The sequence below is a fragment of the Rhineura floridana genome, chromosome 8, assembly GCF_030035675.1.
Source record: "Rhineura floridana isolate rRhiFlo1 chromosome 8, rRhiFlo1.hap2, whole genome shotgun sequence".
Taxonomy (NCBI): Eukaryota; Metazoa; Chordata; class Lepidosauria; order Squamata; family Rhineuridae; genus Rhineura; species Rhineura floridana.
In genome coordinates this window covers 20,085,109-20,092,874 of record NC_084487.1, presented here as the reverse complement: position 1 = coordinate 20,092,874, position 7,766 = coordinate 20,085,109, and the positions used below count along the sequence as shown (strand labels likewise).

General features: G+C 43.1%; 1 pseudogene; it reads right to left on the bottom strand.

Moving 5' to 3' along the window:
- Nucleotides 1–4,899: 4,899 nt before the first annotated feature.
- Nucleotides 4,900–5,014, bottom strand: LOC133363500 (5S ribosomal RNA; annotated as a pseudogene).
- Nucleotides 5,015–7,766: the final 2,752 nt, after the last annotated feature.

Sequence of the window (7,766 nt, the reverse complement as noted above, 5' to 3'; positions counted from 1 at the left end):
AAGATAAGAGGCACATTGTCACTAAGAAGTAGCCCCTTGAAGGTTCCACACAAGGAAATGTGGCTCTCAGACTGAAAAAAATGTTCCACACCCCTGCTTTAAATGGCTTGAATATGGAAGTAAACACAGACACACCCTCAATGTACGGATCAAACAATCTGCTAATTTTGGTTCCTTCAGTTTCCCATTATTTATTTATTTATTTAATTTATTATTTGATTTATATCCCGCCCTTCCTCCCAGCAGGATCCCAAATTTTTTCCAATCTTAAATTCAATTCTCTACATTTCTTCAGCAAATTTCTCCTAATAAACACATTTTTGTGTGCAGTTTTGACTAACATACACATTTTTGCAAGTAATTTATCCTAAAATAATGCATTTTTATTATTGCTGTAAACCGCCCAGAGAGCTTCAGCTACGGGGCGGTGTATAAATGTAATAAATAAATAAATATTTTTTTGTGTGTATTAACATCACCAAGGTTGCTCGATTAGGTGCCTTCAAACCAACCTTCTGCTCATGTTAGGCTATAAGGAGGTGTGGAGATGTGACCAGCATCATGCAAGTGACATTTACAATGACTGGTTTTAAATTGTCTTTAGGGATGGAAGGATCTGTCATTTTCAATTCTCCTGATTTCTCATTTTTCCAGTCTGAAACTCAGTTCTGCACCAATTGGTGAGTGTTTTTTTTAAGAAACCTCATGAAAATTATTCAGGATTTTAGTGCAAATTCCTCCTAATAAGCACATTTTGTATGCAGATATATATTCTTGCAAGCAATTTCTCCTAATATCATGCATTTTTGCAAACATTTTGTATGTTATTTTCACTAATATGGTGGGTTTTATGCACTTTCCCTAATATGCATTTTCACAAACATTGGTTGGAGAGCTGCGTTGCAAAATTTGGGTAAGTGCAAATTTTGAAGGATGGCTGTGTTTTCATTCTCACGTTGTTTCAGAAAGTGTAAATTTGGCAGATTTGGGTTTAAATATGAACTGAATTCAATTTCTCTCCATCCTTACCTCTATGATACACTTGGCTAAACATCAATACCTGGGAGGTGCTGTTTTTGGAGCACAGAAATAATCCCTCCCACCTCCCCCCCAAAACCCCAGTGAAAAACCCTCAATAGTGTGAGCATTCACCTTTTTAAATCCTGTTTCTCTTCTCTGCTCTTACTCCAGCTTCATATTGTGTGCCTAATTAATGGGTCTTCTTCCTGGATGTCACAGGAACTGAGGAAGTCACTCACCTAAGAGGTCAGAGCTCTCTCTGTGTTTGTCAGGGTCTTGTGAAATTCCACACTCCTCAAAGCCAGAACTTGGAAGTACTTGTAATTCATTACTTTTTTGAGGAATGAGTGGGTAATTCCTTTAAGTTTTGATTGTAATAGAACTAGGAGTAATTTTATTACTTTTGTGGAGTAATTGTAATGTTTACAGCATTACTTTTGGGCATTACTTGGGGGGAGCAGGGGAAGTCTTCTGCTCCTCTGATTTGTGGATGAAAATCATGTGCCTCAAATTGAGCTTCTGTGCAGCATCGCTCTTCCCTCATGCTCCGTGGGTGGGTAGGAGGCGACGAGGGAGGAGGTAGAGAGTGAGATGGGGTGGAGTGGAGAAAACAATTGTTTAGAAAAATGGATGGTGCTGGTGAAGAATGGAGTGGGGGGGGGGAAAGGAGCCGGAGGGCAAGAACATGGATAGAGGAGAAGGAGGCAGTAGCAGAATGGAGATAAAGAACTGTGGAGGTGAAAAATGACAATGTTGTGTGTGTGTGTGTGTGTGTTGTGTGTGTGAATACTGTGTTTGCACTTGGCACACAAAGTGGCCTCCACCACCCTGTCTGGCTACTGTGCTGCATTTGCAGTATTTTAACTTTTTTGCATCTTGGGAAAATGTTTGCTTGGGTGAGTGTCCCTAGTTGGTGGCAGGGCAGGGTCTGGGAGGGGTTAAGTAAGAGAGATTATGCTGGCTGGCTAAGTGGGGGCAATTGCACTTGGTTTGATATGCAAAGATCTGAGTAACATCCTCTGCCTCCCTCCCCACATCCTTTACCAACGGAGAGACCACCATTGCTATTTTATGGATAAAAATAATTATTCTACTACCTCTATATGTGTGTGTTTATTTTTAATGTTGTTTTAGGCTACTTAGATGTGCAGCAGCCAAGGCCAGCAACTTGTAGCCGTTTTTTAAAAAAGTAACTGAAATATAATTGTAGTGATTACTTTTGAGAAAAGCAAAGTAATCAGTTACTTTCAGAGCAATTGTAATTGTAATGGTAAGTACTACTTTTTGCGGCCATGTAATTGTAACTGTAATTTATTACCTTGTAAAAGAAATCTTCCAAGCTCTGCTCAAAGCATCCTCTCTGCTTACTCTGGGGTTTCTTACACAGGAGAGAGAGAGAGAGAGAGAGAGAGAGAGAGAGAGATCATCCACGCGACTGTATAATCTGCAATATTATTGTTTTGTGTCCTCATTAATTCACTGTCGTCCATATGACATTGCAAGCTAGTATGGATTTTCGCGTTCACAAATCTGCATTAGAAATACCACCAAAAAAATGATATGCTGTCCTAAACCGATAATAAGTCACATTAACACCCGTGGACTTGGACGCAATGCTGCAGACTTTCCTGAAATAGGTGGTCCGTGGGTATCCCTCCATCATACGCCAACCCCCTGTCTCCTTCCTACCCAATAGCACATCCACAAACCTGGGAATTTTTTTAAAAAATGGTTTTGCTTTCTTCCGAAAGAGCGCACGAAAAGCAAACGACCGTTATGGACCAATCACGGGAAAGGGGTGGACATAGGGGAGCAGTCAATGCTAAGGAAATTTAGACCAACAAAAAGCCCACATGTATGGATGCTTGATAATCGTGTTTTCACAATAATCCGACCACAAACAGGACATGTATGGATCTCGAAGCCACCAACCAAATATGGAAACTGTTGATTTTGCGGTTAGGTATGGATGGGCCCTGACAGAGTAGGCTTGTTCACACATTACAATGAACACAGATACACACTATGTCTACACATATGAAAGTGTTTGTGTGAAAGAGTATACACTCAAGCGCAGCTCAACTACTCTGTGCACAGGTGCGCAGACTATACACTCATTGAACTTTGCATGTTAATGAGTGTGTGATGTACAGCTTAAATATTTGCAGTGGGGGCTGGTCCATTAGGGCAAATGGGGCACTGCCCCACCAACTTCAGCCTGCCCCCATGGCTTGCCTTCTTCCTTACAACCCATTCAGAGGGTGACACTGCCTGTCACTTTTTCCTCAGTTTCATTGTTAGCCTTGTAGAACTCAGCAGGGAGGAGGATGGGAGCAAAGCTAGAATTAGCTGGCTCTGCCTCTCATTGGCTCTGGCTCTGCGAGTCATTGGCTCTGGCTCCACCCACTATTGATCTCTCTGTCTTCTGCCCTTCCAGTTCCAATGGGCATCTTCTACCTACTGGATATTTGTGTACACAGGTAACCAGAGGATACACCCACTGAATGTATGTGTGGATACTCTTTGTGTGTTGAGGGCAGGGGAGAGTTGGGAGAAAGGAGGGTGGTTGGTGTTTTAATCTCCCTCCCTCTCTGTCTGAAGCCCAAGGGGAAGCAGGACAGGATGGGCCTAGTGAGCCTTCTACACCACATTTTTAAAAAATCAAAACATTCCTAGCCCACCCAATGCTTTAGGATTAGACAGACTAAGATTTTAAAGCATGGAGCTCCTGAATGTATTGAATCCTCAAGTAACATTTCCTCCATCTAGGTTTTGGAGCAGATTGGCCAGTAGGTGGCACCAAAGATCAGTGGCATGCCCTCCGCGACGCTCTGTTTCGTTTTTGCTGGCTTTTTGCTGGCACCACCAATTGCCAAAATGTACACTCTGCTGCACTTCCTTTATTAACATTTCATGTCCAGAGAGGCAGTTCCATTTACAGATGTTCTGCTGGCTGAAATGCCAAGGTTAAAAGAACTCCATCTGTTAGCTTGGTGTGATGGGGAAGGACACGTGGGCAGAACCTGTACGTGTATTTATTTTAGTGCCTAGATGAAGTTAAAACTCTTACTGGGTCTCTAGCAGCAGCTATTTTTTTATCTTGCCATTAGGCAAAAGCTAAATTCAAAGCCTCTTCTGCTCCTGTCTTGATTGCTGTCATCAATTCACCAGGCTGGGGGCGGGGGCAGGGCAAAGAGGCCTCGCATATTTCAAGCTTCTGCAGAGGCTTGATCGGCAGAAATCAGCAGGAAAAGCTATATAGCATAAGGTAGCCCCTTATGCATTGCCCACCCACCCCAAAAAAGAGGAAATGCAAGAGGACAAAAAAGAGGGGGTGAATTTGCATAACATTTGCATATGCTCATTTGTATGTATTGATACAAGTTAAAAAATATTGACCATGATTTAACTCAGGGGGTGAAGAACCTTTTCCAGACAGAGGGCCATATTCCCTTTGGGGCAACCTTCGAGGGGCCACTTGCCAGTGGTGGACAGAGCCATGATTGTTAATTTTACTGTTGCACAGTAGGCTAGTTACTGCACAAATTCAGCTCTCTCTCTCTCTTCGTCTTCCATCCAGGCAAGCTAGAAGCATGATCGAAGTTTAAGGACACATTCTAAGCCAGGCAAAATACTCAAGAACAGGATAAAGCTGGGTGGGTGTGGCCTGAGAAGAAGAGGAGGGTCTAGGAAGTGAATGTGGTGGAGGGTCAGCTTAGAGAGTCCTGGAGGGCAGCATTCAGCACCAGGTCTGAGATTCCCTATCCCTGGTCTAAATAGAAGCATAATACCATCTCATCTTAGCATGGAACACTGTGGCCAGATGATCTGTGTGCTTTGTTGTTATTCATAGGTGGTTTTTACCATTGCCTTCTTCTAAGCCTATGGCACCCGGTATTCCCTGGCGGTCTCCCATCCAAGTACTGACCAGGCCTGACCCTGCTTAGCTTCCGAGATCAGACAAGATCGAGCATGTTCAGGGTAGTGTATAGGGATGGAAATATCTGTCAATTTCAGTTCTTTCAGGTTCTCATTTTTCTAATCTTAAATTTGGTTTTCCACATTTCTGCAGCAATTTGCAATTTTTTATTAAAAAAAACCTCTGAAAATTCTTCAGCATTTTACTGCGAATTTCCCCTAATACGCACATTTTTGTATGCAATTTTGAGTAATGTACACATTTTTGCAAGGCATTTCTCCTACTATAATGCATTTTTGTATGTTATTTTCACTAATATACTCACTTCCCCCTAATATATGCATTTTTGTAAACGTGGGTTGGTCAGAGAATTGCAAAATTTGGGTAAGTGTGAATTTCAAAGTATGGCTGTGTTTCAGTTCTCATACTGTTTTGAGAAGTGCAAATCTGATAAATTTGCCTTTAAGTGCAAACTGAATTTCTCACCCATCCCTATATGCCTACTCACTCTGTTGTCCAAGTGCTGTTTATGGGCAACTTCAAGCCCACACCCACCTCTCTCTACATTCTTTGAGTATCTTTATCTTAAAACTGGGCTTGGGTCAGATTGCCATTCAAACAGAGAATGCCTTTGAAAGAAGGCTGTGTGCTGTAAAGTAGGACACATGGCCACCCTTATCATGCCAGCAGAGAGAGAGAGAGAGAGAAGCACTATCTCCTGCTTACATAGGCAGACGAAACTGCTGTTTAAGACAAAGGAGCATGGACTGGTAAAAAAAAGTTGACAACCCTGCACTTGCCCAAACTTGCCCATCCCCTCTCTCTCTTTTTCTGTCCCTTTTAGCTTTCATTATTTGCTTGTTTGTTTATATGATTGATGGATCCGCCTTTCAGAGACCCACTCATAACAGTTGTAGAAAATATGTAGTCAACCCTGTTGTATTCAGCCCTGAAATTAAAAAACAGTACAAAGTGCTCAAACAACGATTGCCATTGACCATCAGTCTGGCTAGCATGCTAACACAACAATGAGGAAGGGAGGTGTGGTGGGTGAGCCTATTTAAGGTGGCACTGCCTGTGTTGGGTTTCCTGAGAGGATGAAGCTCTCACTCCATGATTCACGGCAGTGTCAGGTTGCTGGGCCCCGTGACACAACGCTGGTACAAATTGCAGAGTAGGAGCTTCACCTTCCGAGCCTAAGGAGGGACCCCTCAGGGACCCTTATGGGCAGCATGGGCCCTCAGCCAATGCCCTACCTGGCTGCCCACTGGTGCAAGGCCTGCTTATTGCTAAAGGGTGAAATAAAGAGATAACTTAAAGTGATCTGAAAAAAATATCTACCATAAGTTACTCTTTACTCTTTTAAAACACTCCCTATATTTTCAATCGCAGTGGCTATTCTTCCTTTCTTTTTTTGAGTATCAGGCATTTCATCATATGACAAAAACTGTACAGTGAAGGTTCCAGATGCACCTCTGTGAGGAGGGAGTTCCAGAAGTTAAGAGCTGCTACAAAGAATGCCCTCTCCTGGGCCACCACCACCCCTGGGCTTCTGAGGATGTGGAACTATCAGCAGGGGCCCCTCTGCTGATTTTAGGGTCTGTAGGGAAGGAGGCGGTCTTTCAGAGATTTGGGGCCTAAGTAGTTTAGGGCTTTAAACACTAATGTGAGCGCCTTGAATCGGGCCTGGCAACAGGTGGCAATTTCTCATCAACTGAGATGTTGCTGAAATAGCAAGCTGGTCTCAGTTAGGAAGCACACCTTGATATCATGGAATGTGTTTAATAAGCGAGAGCCGTTCTGCTATACCTTTTGAAGCTAAGGCTGTCAAGCATTGTACTGTTTTTCTTTCCAGACTGAAGTGCTATCAATCTTGTCCCTTCATCATTTGAAATTTCCCCACAGGAGGGAACTGGGTGTGCGTTTCTGTGTGCCACACTTTTGTAAACACGCTCAGCTTATGAAGCCAGAGGAAAGTGTCTAAAGCAAGTGTGATGGCTCCTTGAAATGAATTCAGTGAAGCTCAGCTGAGTACATCTATAACATTGCTAAGAAAGGGGGATGGGGGGACATAGTGACTTCTTTTTTCAACAAACGGTGCTTTTCAGACAGAGAAAGAGGCAAACAAACATTTTATTCATATGTCAGCAACAGCCATTTCTTTGTAGAAATGCACAAGGGATGTCTCTGCCATACTCTTCCTTTGGGCAAGTGCTGGAAATCTCCATCTTGCAATAATTTCCCATCATATAGTTGTAAAAGAAGCTCTTTGGTGCAGAGATAATATCTCACTATGTTCCCTAAGTGGCTTGCTGGACCAGCCTTTGCCAATCTAGGAATGTGGCATAGGAACACAGCAAGCTGCCTTATACCAAGGTCAAACCCTTGGACCTTCTAGCTCAGTATTGCCAACACTGACTGGCAGCAGCTCTCCAGAATTTCAGACACAGTTGTTTCCTAGCCCTACCACAAGATGCTGGGGTTTGAAGCTGGGACCTTCTGCATGCAAAGCAGATGCACTACCGCTAAGCACTAGTCTAAGACATCTGGATGGCACTGGGTTGGAGAGTGTTGTGTTAGACCAGGTGCGGGGAACCATTGTCCCTCTTGATGTTGCTGTACTACAACTCCCATCATCCCTGGCTATTGGCCACGTTTGCAGGGGCTGATGGAAGGTGTAGTTCAGCAACATCTGGAGGGCCAAAGTTTCCCCACACCTGTGTTAGAGCATGATGAAGGTTATCATAACTCAACTTGCTGGCAAATAACAATAATGCCAATCTTTGCATGCAAATTAATGTTCTCCCCAAATCAAAAAGGTTTTGAA